We start from the raw sequence: 15857 nt of genomic DNA, 5'->3' as shown, positions 1-15857 counted from the left end.
TCTGCCCGCCTTGACCTCCCAAAGTGCTGAGATTACAGGCATGAACCACCACACCTGGCCCACTAGGGATTCTTACTGACTTCAATGTCAGAAGCCTTTCCCCAGGTACCTCCAGATGGAAGCTTACAGGTTGGTCTATCCGTTTCTTAGAGATGTTCCGGAGGGGATTGAGTATTTCTGAATCAGCTTCACTCTTGCATCATCTGCTTTGACAGTTTTCTTGGCTCCTGTAATGAGAAAAATGGGGGGAAATGCAGCAGCAGCTGAGGCTGGCTTCCTCATCCCACCCTAGGAATCAGAGTCTCAGCTGTTGGTAAACATTTCTAGCCATACCTGGAAAGAGAGGACCTTGCTTCTGTGTGTTGTATGGTTCCAAGAACTCCATGGTGAACTTCCTATGACAAACCCTCGATAACCCTCAAGTCTTCAAACCTGATGGTATACGTCATTCTGTTCCCCCGTCTCTGGCATTCCTCACCCACCCACGCTAACTGGTCTTTCCAAAGTTCATTTCTATAATATAGGATGTCCTTGGATTCAACAAACATTTGTAAGTGCCCCTGAGCCTGGTCCTTTGCTAAACACTGGGGATTGAGAGATGAGACACAAGCCCATGGGGAAATGTATGTTGTTAATTAGAAAAGTGAAAAACAAAATTGTGTATATGGGATAATTCCAACTGTTTAAAAAAAAAAAAAATCCTAGGAAAAATGCAAATTACCAAATCAGCATGGTTGACTGAGCTAACTCAGGTAGGTACCCACCTCTTAAACCCCCATTTATTTGAATAAATGGGGATGCTGACCAAAGTAGCATCACTTACTTTTCAAATAGCCTATTTCAAAGACAAATGGAAATCTCAAGGTGGCAAAAAAGAAGGCAGAATTCATCCTGAATATAAGTGGGGTTTTTTTGTTTGGTTTGGTTTGGGTTTTTTTGTTCGTTTGTTTTGTTTCTGAGACAGAGCTTCGCTCTTGTTGCCCAGGCTGGAGTGGAATGGCGCCATCTCGTCTCACTGCAACCTCTGCCTCCCGGGTTCAAGCGATTCTTCTGCCTCAGCCTCCCAAGTAGCTGAGATTACAGGCATGCGCTACCACGCCCAGCTAGTTTTGTATTTTCAGTAGAGACGGGGTTTCTCCATGTTGGTCAGGCTGGTCTTGAATTCCTGACCTCTGGTGACCTGCCCGCTTCGGCCTCCCAAAGTGCTGGGATTACAGGTGTGAGCCACTGCCCCTGGCCTAAGTGAGTATTAAAGTCACAGTGTCTCCAAGACAATAGGTCTGGGTATAGGTGGGCCTCAGGCTAGGGACTAAGGTTTGAATGCCCCCAGGGAGATAGGACACAGACTCAGGGCCTTCTAAGATAGAAACTGAAACAATGCTGTGGCACTTGGAAAGGCTGCAGGGGTGGGATTGAGGTGGTGGGGGGCGGTAAAAACTGGAAGAATACTAGCTGTTGTTGCCTCTGGGAGATGAGGTTGATACCACTGAAGGCCCACATGCTTGTGGTTGGAACACTTTGGGAGCCTGGGAGTCCCAGACCAGCCTGGACAACATGGCGAAAACCCATCTCTGCAAAAAATAGATTAGCTGAATGTGGTGGTGTGCGCCTGTGTTCCAGCTACAGAGGAGGCCAAAGGATGAGAATTAATTGCCTGAGCCCAGGAAGTCGAGGCTGCAGTGAGGTGTGATTGCACCACAGTACTTGAGCCCAAGTGACAGAGTAAGACCCTGTCTAAAAAAATTTTCTTTTAAGTCACGGAAGCTGGGTGTGGTGGTTCATACCTGTAATCGCAGCTCTTTGGGAGGCTGAGGCAGGAGGATTGCTTGAGGCTGAGATTTGGAGACCAGCCTGGGCAACATAGGGAGACCCCGTCTCTACCAAAATTAAAAATTAGCTGGATGTGGTGGTACATGCCTATAGTGCTAACTACTATGGAGGCTGAGGCAGGAGGATCACTTGAGCCCAGGAGTTCAAGGCTGCAGTGAGCTATGATAGTGCCACTGCACCCCAGACTGAGCAACAGAGTGAGAAACCCTGTCTGTAAAAGAAGTTGTTATTAATTGAAAAAAGATTTAACAGACTGGGTGCAGTGGCTCACACCTGTAATCTCAGCAATTTGAGTGGTGGAGGCAGGCAACTCACTTCAACTCAGGAATTCAAGGCCAGACTGGAAAACATGACGAATCCCTATCTCTACCAAAAAAATACACAAATTAACTGGGCATGGTGGTGCATGCCTGTAGTCCCAGCTACCTGGGAGGCTGAGGTGGAAGAATCGATTGAGCCCAGGAGGTTGAGGCTTCAGTGAGCCATGATTTCACCACTGCACTCCAGCCTGTGCAACAGGGAGACCCTGACTCAAAAAAAAAAAAAAAAAAAAAAAAAAACAGAAAAACTCACTAGGTGCCGGGCATGGTGGCTCAAGATTGTAATCCAGCACTTTGGGAGACCGAGGCGGGTTGACCACCTAAGGTCAGGAGTTTGCAACCAGACTGAACAACATGGTGACACCCTGTTTCTGCTAAAAAAAAAAATACAAAAATTAGCTGGGCATGGTGACGTGTGCCCTGCAGTCCCAGCTACTCGGGAGGCTGAGGCAGGAGAATCACTTGAGCCTAGGAGGTGGTGGTTGCAGTGAGCTGAGATCATGCCACTGTACTCCAGCCTGGGTGACAGAGCCAGACTCCCATCTAAAAGAAAAAAGAAAACTCACTAGGAAGGAATCTTGAAGTCTTGGAGAAGGGAGAACAGTTAGTGAGGCCTCAGAGGAGGGGCTGCCTGAACTGGCTAGGGAGAGGCCCAGCCTAAAAAGTTTCAGCTGCCAAGGCCCATGCCTGGGATCAGAACCCTGTCTCCTGGCTCAGTTTTGCTTGCGGGGCTGCTTTTGCACAGCTGTGTTGCCAGGAATCTGTCCAGGTTTCTAGCCAGTCATTGCAGATAAATTTTTTCTTTCTCTTGTTTTTGCTCTCTGTCTAGTCAGTCTCACGCAAATTTCTAAGGCAACTGTACTTTAGCTGATCTAGATCCAGTTCAGCCCAAGCAGCTGTTTTTCAGGTTGTGGGTCGGCTGGGCTAGACACCTCCATGTGAACTGGATTCAGGTTTGCCCAATGTGGCAGAAGTTGCAGCAGCTACCCAGGGCACGCTCTGCTCATGGATCACAGAAACATAAGAGACCAAATGAAATCACACAAGCACATTTCAAGCCTCTGCTGTGTCACAAGAACTATCATTCCACTGGCTAAAGCAAATTACATAGCCAAGCCCAACATCAGTGGAGTAGGGAAGTATAGAGCCTGTGTTGGGAAAACTTTATGAGGTTATATGGCAAAAGGTGTGTATGTGTTGTCTTATTACAGGGGAGTGAAGAAACAAAACCAATAATGCAATCAGCCATACTATTAATATATATCAGTAGGAACAGAAGGCAACCACATATAACATCTATGTATATATGTGTGTGGAAAGGATTACACCAACTCTTTTTTTTTTTTTGAGATGGAGTCTTAACTCTGTCGCCCAGGCTGGAGTGCGGTGGCATGATCTCGGCTCATTGCAACCTCCACCTCCCAGGTTCAAGCGATTCTCCTGCTTCAGCCTCCCAAGTAGCTGGGATTATAGATGCATGCCACCACACCCGGATAGTGTTTGTATTTTTAGTAGAGACAAGGTTTCACCGTGTTGGCCAGGCTGGTCTCGAACTCCTGACCTTAAGTGATCTGCCTGCCTCGACCTCCAAAAGTGCTGAGATTACAGGTGTGAGCCACCGTGCCCGGCTGAGAATACTTGTTTTCAAGCAACAAAATTCGAGAATCAGTCTTTGAGACTCCATGGCCAGAAACAGCACAACATTCCACTGTATACAGGGTGCTTTGGGGGTCCTCAGTGTTCTGTTTATTGGAGCGGTAGTTACATGTTATATTTGCTGTATAATTATTTGTTTAACTCTCCATTTATGTTTGGGGCACTTCTCAGTATATTTGCTAGAGTTCAAATGTTTAAAAGTTTACAAAATAAAAGGAAGACTGAGCAGAGTAAGACAAGCCAAAAAAGTATTAACTCAGCAGGAATGGGAAAAGTTATGCAAGGAAGGAAAACTAAATATCATACTGCTGGCTCAGCTGTGATTAGAATTTACATAGTCATAATGGAAACACTGAATACTGGTCTAACCAGGATTACAGTATGATTCCATGATTACAATGGAAAGAGGAGTGATGGGAAATGTTGGCATGTGTGGTACTGTTGGTAACAGGACAAGCAGTCTAAGCTCTAAACTCTCATCATTTATAAGGGGAACTAATGCCTAAAATTGAAAAATCAACCAGTTGCATGTTATTTTGAGATTTTTAAAATTATTGTTAATGTAGTAGCAGTATTTACTTTTAAAACTATATTTATGTATTACTGTGGTGAAAAAGCAACTACATTTTAATAAATGGGTATTTATCTTGAATGCATCCACTCCCCACCATTCCAATTGCCAAATTCCTCGTCCAGGCCACCATCCTCTCTTGCTTGGAGTATCATAGCAGATAATTGGTCTTGATGCCTTCCCATCTCTCTCAATTCCTGATTCATCTGACATCTGCAACCAGAGATCTTTCAAAAATCAATATTCTAGGCCAGGCACAGTGGCTCATATCTATAACCCCAGCATTTTGGGAGACCAAGGCCAGATGATCACTTGAGGCCTGGGTAACACAGTGAGTCCCCTTCTACAAAAAATAAAAGTAAAAACATTAACTAGTGTGGTGGCGTGTGCCTGTAGTGCTAGCTACTGGGGAGGCTGGGTGGGAGAATCAATGGATTCTCCAGGAGTTGGAGGCTGCAGTGAGCTATGATCACACTACTCTCATTGAGACCTGGGTGACAGAGTGAGACCCTCTCTCTTAAAAATAATAAATAAATTTTATCTCAGTCCCTTGCTTAAAAGCCTTTCAAAGACTAGATCGCAGGCAATGTTGTTGTCTCCTCCCTTCCTCTTTGTTGACAGAGCCCCAATTTGAGGGGCAGCAGGATCTCCAGCCTGCTGCTGTGAGACTCGGGCAGTTGTGACTGGTTTAGAGGTGGACACACAGGGAGAGGTCTTCTGGAGAGCTGAGATCAGAAGACAATCAACTGGCTTCAAATCTAAGGAGAGGCACAAAATGGAAGAGATGACATGGGCACTGGTTACCTGGTAAACACAAGTGGACACTGGTGAGGGACTGGGTCATGGAGATTGCAGGAGTCTTTACCTTTTTCAGGGTTTTTCACCATGAACCCCACTGGGAGCACACAGAAGACTGGAGAAAGTTTTAATAAAATGTCTCAAGATCTGGAAGAAGACAATGGCAGTCACTGTGAAAGGATCACAGTGCTCCACCCAGACCCTTCCCCGTATCCCCTACTGAACAAAAGTCTTAGTCTGTGGAGGGAAGGACACCAAATCCTGCCACCCCCTTGGGTGAAGCCCCCTTGCATCTGGGGGAATTAACCAGAACAAAACAGAACTTTCCCTGGGCAGGGGCAGGAATACACACTGGGCCCAGAACTGGGGGAGGAACAGAAGCACTAAGGAGGCCATAACCCCAAAATCCAGGGACACAAAGGGCCTGACAGAGACAGACTTGATCAGAACAGAGAATTCCCTCCTCCTCCACCTGCCAATGGTAAGCTGACAAGCCTTGAGTAGAAAGTAAAAACGTTGGAGGAGAGGGACAAGAGCATGGAAAGAAGACCCTTTCTGAGGGTCACAGAGGGAAGACCTGAAGCTGAGTGGGGAGCACACATGGAAGGAGGAAAATACCTCTGGCAGGCCAGCCCGCACCCTCGGTCCAAGGTGTCATTGGAGGAACTTGAAGCTTCTGCATTGGGGGTAACCATCACAACAATAAACCTCAAACCTAGCCCAACTCTTTTTTTTCATTTATTTTTTAGAGACAGGGTCTTGCTCTGTTGCCCAGGCTGAAGTGCAGTGGTGTGATCGCAGCTCACTGCAGCCTCAAACTCCTGGGCTCAAGCGATCCTCCTGCCTCAGCCTTTGTAGGAGATCAGTCAGGGTGGTGGGAGAAATGATAGGAAAGACACAAACCATCTTGGAAGGCCAAGAGGTTTTGCAAAAGCTTCGGAAGGAAATTATGGCTGAAGGCAGCCAAATTCTTATCTGGAGCCTGAGAGCAAAGGGCAGATAACAAAGGAATTGTATAGGAACTTATCTAGATAAATTTGTTTATTCCTGTGTCCAGAAACCAACCTTTGATCATTCACACACAGGACTGCTCTCTACTTGGGGTGTTGACAATGTTTATTACCCACAAATTGTGTTTGCTCCAAGGCTTTGTCATTAAATTTGTACTAAATAAATGCGAGGGCCACCAGCTTAGGGGGACTGCTAACTCTATTCGGCCCCTAGTGCCGGGAGTCCCCTAGCCTGCTCTTTCACTGGATATCTGTGTCTGAGTACTCCTTTCATCTGTCGTTTGGCCAGAGTCTGTGAGACAGACTTGACAGGTGGTTCCCTGTGTGAGGAATGCTGCAACAGATTGCAATGGAGCCCTCAAAAATGAAGGTGAAGAGACCGCGCAGTCAGTAAGTCATTGGTGCCTCCTCAGCATTTCCAAGTTCAAGGGAATTGCGCAGGCTAGGGTTTCATCATGGAACAACAGTTGTCAGCTCAACAGCAACAGAATATAAAAGTATTAAAAGAGCTGCTAAAAGCTAGCAGAGCCTCAGTTTCACAGGCTCAATTATGGGACCTAATGCAAACTGTTGTTTCCCATAACCCATGGTTCTCGGAAGAAGGTACACTAGACGTTAAAGCTCTGGGAACAAGTGGGGAGAAATCTTAACATCATGCACAAGGGCAATGGTTCCTAGTAACATCTTTAACGTTACGGGGCTTTAATTAGGACTGCTTTGGTCCCACTCTACACAGAAGAGCCTAAAAAGGTAAGGGAGGTGGAACCGTCACCTACCCTGCCGCCTCTTCCTTCTCCCTCAGCCCTGCCATTAACAGGCAAAAATAACAAAGAGGAAACAGAGGTTTTGCCTGAGCCCCCTCCTCCAATAAATTGGAAAAAAGACAAGGGATACACAACAGCTATGGGACCCTGTCTTAGGCAAGCAGCATTAGAAGGGGAGCTCTTAGCCTACCCGGTAATGCAAGATTGACAAGGCAATCAGGTATATGAGCCCATTTCTTTTGACGCTTATAAAGAGATAAGAAAAAAACATTAAAGAAAATGGAGCTGCTAGCCTGTTTATGAAAGGAATAATTGAAGCCATAGCAGACAACTTCTTTTGATACTTATAAAGAGATAAGAAAAAGCATTAAAGAAAACACATCCACTAGCCCATTTATGGAAGGAATAGTAGAAGCCATAGCAGACAACTTCCATATCACCCCATGGAACTGGTCAGTGCTAGCTAAAACAACTTTAAAGGCCAATCAATACCTCCTCTGGAGGGCAGAATTTGATAAATTATGTGAACAGCAAACCTTTTTCTAATTATGGCCACTGTTATTCCTCCCCTACCCCTGACGTGGCTCTCTCAAAATCCTATTTGGGTAGAACAGTAGCCTTTAGAGAGAGAAATTACAAAAAGCCCATGAATTAGTTGAGGAGCAATTAAAAGCTGGCCATATAGAACTGTCAAACAACCCTTGGAATTCGCCCATTTTTGTCATTCCCAAAAGGTCTGGCAAATGGAGACTTTTGCATGACTTACAGGCTATCAATGCTAATTTGCAACCTATGGGGCCCCTTCAACAGGGCCTCCCTTCCCCCTTGAGGCGATTCCTCAAGATTGGCCTATAGTCATTATTGACTTAAAAGACTGCTTTTATACTATTCCCCTTGCAGAACAGGACTCAGAAAAATTGGCATTTACAATACCAGCTATCAATAATGAGAGGGCGGCCAGCTTGCTGATTTCATTGGAAAGTACTTCCTCAAGGGATGCTGTTCTGTCCTACCATGTGTCAGTATCATGTAAATCAGGCTTTGCTCCCCAGTAGAAAAGAATTTCCTAGTTGCAAGATTGTTCATTTTATGGATGATATTTTACTAGCAGCCCAAACAGAGCCAGTACTTTTAAGTTTATATGCCTCTATCATAAAGAATACTCAGTTAAGAGGTTTAATCATAGCACCTGAAAAAGTACAATTGAAATATCTTGGATACATACTAACTTCGCAGTAAGACCTCAAAATGTTAAATACTAGCAATTTACACACCTTAAATTATTATCAGAAATTACTGGGCAATATTAATTGGCTTTGCCCCACCTTGGGCATAACTACTGATAAGTTACAAAACCTGTTTTCTATCCTAAAGGGCAATACAGCCCTAGACGCTCCCAGGTATTTGACTCCTGCAGCAAAAAGGGGAAATTGAGGAAATAAAGCAAACTATTTCTCAGAGGCAACTGTATCACATAGACCCACAATATTCAGTTCAATTGTTTGTTTTTCCTACTAAACATTCCCCAACAGGATTAATAGGACAGATGACCCCAGGACTACGCTTCCTAGATTGGGTTTTTTACTCACATACCAGGACTAAAACACTGTCTTCGTATATCCAGCTAGTTAGTAAAGTTATCTACACAGGCTGCAGACAATGCAATCAGTTGCTAGGTTATGACCCTGATGTCATAAGAATTCCTTTGAGTAAAAGTTCTTATCTCGTACTCCTGTAGTTGTGCCTACAAAAGTATTTCACTCTCCCATACCCCAATGCTTTAATGCTTTTTACTGATGGCTCTGGTAAAAATGGAAAAGCAGCTATTTGGTGGAAACTGCATAATTTCTTCACTCATTCTGGATTTACTAGCACTCAGAGAGCTGAGTTTGGAGCCTTAATATTGCTCCTGGAGGCCTTTTCCACTCTGCCTATCAATATCGTTAGTGACTCTGCTTACTCTGTTTGTTTATTGCAAAACCTTAAAACAGCCCTCATTAAGTTCACTCTCGAGCCCACCCTGTGTGTACTTTTTCTTCAACTTCAGCAATTGCTGGATCAACGTACACATCCTATTTTTATCACAGTTCACTGCCTGGCCCACTGGCTTATGCAATGAACAAGCAGACCTGCAACTTACGACATCACTGCTTGACCAAGCCACGCAGTCGCATCAATTTTTCCACCAAAATTGGAGGAACTTAACAATTTCAACTTTCCCAAAGAATAGCTAAACAAATTATCCTGCGATGCCTGGATTGCCAGCTTATAGGCATGTCCCCTCCTTCAACAGGCATTAACCCTAGAGGACTAGAACCTAATCAGTTATGGCAAACAGATGTTACTCACATCCCTGACTTTGGAAAACTAAAATATGTACATGTATCCATTGATACCTATTCTCACCTACTTAGTGCACATGCTCTTCCTGGAAAGTCCACCTGATATGTTATTAAACATCTCTTAACTTTTGCATTTATGGGGCAGCCCACAAAAACTAAAACTGATAGTGGCCCAGCTTATGCCAACTCACAATGTCAACAATTTTGTCACACGTGGAACATCCAACATTCCACAGGCATCCCATATAACCCCCAAGGGCAGGCCATAGTAGAACATGTCCACTCTTAAAAATATGCTCAAAAAACAAAAAAGGGGGAATACGAATAAGGACCCTGCAACACTACTAGCAAAAGCCTTATTTGCCCTTAATTTCTTAAATTTAAATGATAAATTTCAATCAGCTATAGAAAAGCACTTTGCTAAAACCTCTCAAGACATAAAACCCACAGTTTTATTGAAAGATGTAAACAGTAATATATGGTGTGGTCCAGATGAATTGCTAACAAGGGGAAGAGGATATGCTTGTGTTCACATCACCTCAGGTCCCCTTTGGATTCCAGCACAATGCATCAACCTTATGGTGTGGCTAGGACCCAACCTGGTACCAGAAATGAAAGAAATGTTCCTTCAGGACCCACAGCCCTGAACAATGCAGCTTCCTCAGACGACACAAGTCCCGGACATTACCTGGGGGATGCTGAAGAAAACAACCGAGGAGGCTGAGCGAATCTTGCTCTGGACACAAACACCATTCACTCCAGATAATTTATTCCTTGCTATGCTTTATTAACCTTTTTTAATTCCCTCACTCTGCCTGCAACCAGTACCTGCTACACTCTATTGGGTCCATCTTCTACATCCACTTTTCTTCCACCCTATTACCTGGGTGGACACCCCCTTCCCAGGCTCTAATAACATAACTGCTTGGCTGGAAGGGGTTAACATACCCCAGTGGGGTTCCTTAGTAATGATACACACTGAACTGAGGTGGCAAGTAACACTACATGTCACTCCTTGACTGGAAAAAATAATGTTACTGATTATATTCATGTTTATCTTATGTTATTTACTAATTCTAGGATGCAAAGCCAGAATACAAGCAGTGACCACTACACCTGACAAACCTGTTGCTGCACACGTCTGTACTCTTCAACCAACAAAACCTGATACAAAAAACAGAAAAGGAGGAGATGTAGGAGACTGGTCAGTGTGGTGCGAGAAATTATAGGAAAGACACAAATCTTCTTGAAAGGCCGGGAGGTCTTGCAAAAGCTTTGGAAGGAAATTATGGCTGAAGGCAGCCAAATTCTCTTACCTGGAGCCTGAGAGCAAAGGGCAGATAACAAGGGAATGTAAAGGAACTTAATCTAGATAAAATTGTCTACTCCTGTCTCCAGAAACCAACCTTTGATCATTTGCATGCAGGACTTGGGGGATCAACAATGTTTATTACCCACAAATTGTGTTTGCTCCAAGCCTTTGTCATTAAATCTGTACTAAATAAATGCGAGGGCTGCCAGCTTAGGGAAACTGCTAATTTTCTTCAGCCCCTAGTGCTGGCAGTCCCCTATCCCGCCCTTTCACCAGATATCTGTGTCTGAGTACTCCTTTCATCCATTGCTCTGGCAAAGTGTGTGGGACAGACTCGGCAAACCTTCCCAGTAGCTAGGACAACAGGCGAGCACCAAAAATGCGCAAGTAATTTTTATTATTTTTTTGTAGAGATGGGGTTTCACTATGTTGTCCAGGCTGATCTCAAACTCCTGTGTTCAAGCAATCTTCCTGCCTTGGCCTCCCAAAGTGCTGGGATTACAGGCATGAGCCACCCACCCAGCCTATCACAACTCCTGACTAGGTTAAGTCAAACCCCCACACTAAAGGCCTAACAGAAGGAAAAGTGTGCCAGCATGGTGAAACCCTGTCTCTACTAAAAATACAAAAATTAGCCGGGCATGGTGGTGCATGCCTGTAATCCCAGCTACTCAGGAGGCTGAGGTAGGAGAATCACTTGACCCTGGGAGGCGGAGGTTGCAGTGAGCTGAGTCGAGATTGTGCCACTGCACTCCAGCCTGGGTGACAGAGTGAGACTCTGTTTCAAAAAAAGAAAAAGAAAAAGAAAACAATGATGTGTACTATAAATCCTAGGTCAATCATAAACATTAACTTTTCCATATCTTTCCGACTCAGCCCCATGCTCAGTGGCGGAGCATGAAACAGGCCTATGAGCTCATGGCATTCTTCTGGCCACAGTGACCGATTGGTGACTGAGTCAGAGACAGTGAGACACTGCAAAACTTTGCTTGGAAATGCTGGGACAATGGCAGTTGCTCTATTTCACAGAGTAAGACCGGGACATATGTGACATCTGCAGCCACCAGAGTCATGCTAGGACCCCAAAACCTGTTGGAGGATGCATTCAACATGAAGAGGTAAGGAGATGAGCGATGGAGAGAGGCTATGCAGAGGGGTAATAACTTTTTAATTATGGAAGCCAAAAAATCCTCCTCTTGGGAACTTGTTTTGGGTGGGATTTTCAATCACTTGGTTGTGTAACAAAATACTATTAATACAAATTTAGCAGCTTAAATGACACAAATTAATTATCTCAGTCTCCATGGGTCAGATGTCCAAGTGTGGGTCAGCTGAGTCCTTTGTTCAGGGTCTCATTGGGATGAAATCCAAGTATTGGCCAGGGCTGTGATTTCAACTTAGGCTTGCAATCCTCTTCCAAGGTTGCTGAATTCAGTTCCTTATGGTGTAGGACTGAAGCCCTGTGCTCCTAGAGGCCGCATGCCATTCTCTGCCATGTGGCTGCTTAACAGCCAAGAGGAGAGCATCTGTGCTGCTTTGAATATCTTTCAGGGAAGGCCTGGAGGCTCTTTGATGTTTTTTGTTGCTGTTGTTTTTGTTGTTGTTGTTGTTGTTGTTTTTAAGATAGAGTCTCACTCTGCCACCCAGGCTGGAACGCAGTGGCATGATCTTGGCTCACTGCAACCTCCACCTCCCAGGTTCAAGCAATTCTCCTGCCTCAGCCTCCCAAGTAGCTGAGACTACAAGTGTGGGCCACCACGCCTGGCTAATTTTTGTATTTTTAGTAGAGACGGGGTTTCACCATGTTGGTCAGGCCCATCTCAAACTCCTGACCTCACGTAATCCACCTGCCTCGGCCTCCCAAAGTGCTGGGATTACAGGCGTGAGCCATTGCACCCAGCCTCTGGAACCTCTTTTAAAGGACTCAACTTGATCAGGTTCACCCAGGCCAATTTCCCTTTCGGTTACTTCAAAGACAACTGATTAGGGATCCTCATTATATCTGCAAAATCCCTTCATCTTTGCCATGTAACATAACCCAATCGTGAGAGTGAAACCCTGTCATATTCACAAGTATTGCACACGCTCGAGGGGAATTTCTGTCCACACATGCGTACCATGCACACCATTGGTGGGAATCTTGGGGACCATCTTAGAATTCTGCTGTTCTCTTTTTGTTTCTGGAATTTTCCATGTTCTCCCAGACTTCTAGGCTATAGCCTGTCTGATATATTTTCACCTGGCTTTACTTGTCTCTCTTCCCAGTTGAAAGCTGAGCAATTCACCTGTCACTCTATGTCCTAGCTCACAGCCTGACATGGTTTTGGTGCTCCATAAACATTTGTTAATGGATAAGTAGGTGTGATTCTCACATTGTAAGTGAAGATAAAAATGCTAAAATACTGTAGTTCTACCCTACTGGCTCCATCCAGTCCAAATTCAAATATGACTCAAGAGGCCCTGCCTGACCTGCCCTTGTACACTTCTCTGCCCTCACCTCACTTTCTCTCTCATACCATACTGTAAGACCATTAAATCACTTCCTGTTTCTAATGTATGATTTGCTTTCTCTTAGCTCCATTCCAGTGCCTGTGCTGTTTTTTTGACCTAGGATGCTCTTCCTTACATCATTGACTGACTGACTCGTACCCATCCCTTGATAAACAGCTTGGAGGTTACCTACCCAGGAAACTTCCTCATCACCCTCTCCTGCCCCATTGTGTGGTTCGTGCCCCTGTATGGGCTTCCACAACCCTCTAAGCTTCCTTCTCCTTTCCTAGAACTTGTCATGCCTTCTATGTTAAGAGTCCCTCTCCTCTGCCAGCCTGAGCTGTCCTGGAGAGTAGAGAATGAAACTGTATTCAGTCCCAGGAAAGGTCTGATCTAGAGTTAAGACAATTTGTTGACCAAACGAGTTCAGTATTCTCCATGTTTGTGATTCTGAGTCTTCCAAGATGTCTGTGCTTTCAGGTGTCCTGGGCCCCCGTGGCAGGCCAGCCTGGCAGGCTCTGGCTGCCCTGTGGTCTCCAAGCCCAGGCCACAGGGCACCGTCACAATGCTCAGATCATGGCCTGACAGCCTGTTTTCTATTAGTCCAGGAAAATTTTTGAAAAATTATTGCCCAACACATGGAACTCCTTTCAAAAAGAGTAGGCATGGGAGATTACGAAGAAAATGACTGTCATTTAGAGCTCCATGCTGATGGAGTGTAGTTAGGCAATGCGCTGCCCGGAAGGTAGAGTACCAGTCCAGAACAGGAGCTGAGTATCTCAACAGGCACACCTCTTCCTTCACCCTGCTGAGCACTTGACATTAGCTTGAGCATCTCTCCCTTTTCCCTGAGAACCAGCCACTTCCTTTTTTTTTTTTAACAGAGGGTGAGGGGGGCCCAAGCTTCACAATGACCACACAACTGTTTAGTCCTAGAGTTGTGGTGGTGGGAATGGGGTGGGGGTCACTGTTCAGTCACTACCAAAAACAAGAATCCAACTGACTGGATGGCCAGCGCAGTAAACTGAGAAGGGAATAAATACCTCAAATTGTTTGAACAGGTTACTGTTAAATTGCGATCACTTAATTATTCCTTCAATGGGCACTAAGCGTCTTTTAACCTCATTTCATTTCATTTTTTTTTGAGATGGAGTCTCACTCTGTCTCTTAGGCTGGAGTGCAGTGGCACAATCTTGGCTCACTGAAACCTCTGCCTCCCAGGTTCAAGCAATTCTCCTGCCTCAGCCTCCCAAGTAGCTGGGATTATAGGCAAGCGCCACCATGCCCAGCTAATTTTTGTATTTTTAGTAGAGACGGAGTTTCACCACGTTGGCGAGGCTGGTCTTGAACTCCAGACCTCAAGTGATCTGTGGGCCTTGGCCTCCCAAAGTGCTGGGATTACAGGCATGAGCCATTGTGCCAGGTCTCAAAGATGACTTAGAACAAAGATTAGAAATGTTTTCAAACTTCTAGTGTTAATTTTGCATTAATGTGTAAACGTGATACTTTAAATTCTTATAATGTTTAAGATAATTTCAAGAGCTTGGCACTGTGACTCATGCCTGTAATCCCAGAGCTTTGGGAGGCCAAGGCAGGAGGATCCCTTGAGGCCAGGAGTTTGAGACCAGCCTGGGCAACATAGCGAGATTCCCCACCCCCTCTATAAAAACTAAAAAATTAGCCAGGCATGGTAGTCTTAGCTACTCAGGAGGCTGCAACAGGAGGATAGCTTGAGCCCAGGAGCTTGAGGCTGCAATGAGCTATGATCACTATTGCACTCCAGCCTGGGTGACAGAGTGAGACTCTGTCTCAAAAAAAAAAAAAGGAAGAATTTTGAGAATTCTAATAGATTATTCTTGTACTAATTACAAATATGTATTTGAATAATAGATTTAGACTGTTGATTTTAAGATGAAATCTCATTTGTATTGACACATTTAAAAGTACTCATGACTCAGTATTCTTATAAATTTATTATATTTACAAGAATTACACAAGGACTTGAAAGGCTTTGCTAGACAGAAAACTGTGATACTTAGAAAAATGAATTAAATTTATAAATGCAGTTTCAAATGTTCAAAGAATTTTAATTAGCTAAGTTTATTAATGGGACCAAATAAGTGATATAATTTACTAGATTTATGAATAAAACTGTAAAATTTGGCTGTGCGCGGTGGCTGCCTGTAATCCCAGCACTTTGGAAGGCTGAGGCGGGTGGATCACGAGGTCAGGAGTTTCATGGGTTGGAGGTCTCAGGATAATAAAGAACTGTTGTAGTTGGGGGTGGGAGGTGGAAGAGAGTCATCAAGCAACTGGAATTATAAGAACCTCAGCATAAAGAGCTAGTACTAGAAATTCGGGAGGCCACAATCACAGTATCAGGGACGTAAGTAAGGGAATGGATGTCCAACTGGAAAGAAAGGAACGTCACTGGAGACGAGAAGGAAATCAGACCTGATAAGCCAGAGTGCTACTTTAGATGAGTGGCCACTATTTTGCACAATGTAAGCGGGGCACTGCTCACTTGAACGTCTATGTGAATGGCGCTCCCAGGCCTTGCGCAGTGCATAACCTGCGGACCCGTATGAGATGAACCTGCTAGATCCCAAAGTACCCAAGAACTGATGACAGGAGTTCGTGTGGGGAGATGAGACAGGAGGTAAAAAAAAAATAAAAATCCTTGGTAAGCAAAGATTTGTCATAATTGTGGAGTATTTACTATATGCTTGGTAATGTTCTAAACACTCTCAATAACCCTGTGAGT

The 15857-nt window shown here is 44.6% G+C and overlaps 1 protein-coding gene across 2 annotated transcripts in view; it reads left to right on the top strand.

Moving 5' to 3' along the window:
- Nucleotides 1-6431, top strand: part of CSNK2A1 (casein kinase 2 alpha 1) — a 76057-nt gene extending 69626 nt beyond the window's left edge. Inside the window, exon 14 of one of the 2 annotated variants that reach the window (XM_025398558.1) lies at nucleotides 4999-6431. The gene's annotated coding sequence lies outside the window, so the exon portion shown is untranslated. The remainder of the gene's footprint in view (nucleotides 1-4998) is intronic. The other variant, XM_025398560.1, reaches the window with a different exon arrangement.
- Nucleotides 6432-15857: the final 9426 nt, after the last annotated feature.

Source organism: Theropithecus gelada, chromosome 10, assembly GCF_003255815.1.
Source record: "Theropithecus gelada isolate Dixy chromosome 10, Tgel_1.0, whole genome shotgun sequence".
Taxonomy (NCBI): domain Eukaryota; kingdom Metazoa; phylum Chordata; class Mammalia; order Primates; family Cercopithecidae; genus Theropithecus; species Theropithecus gelada.
Note: the sequence above shows the minus strand (reverse complement) of the source record. Positions and strands in the feature narration are given on the sequence as shown.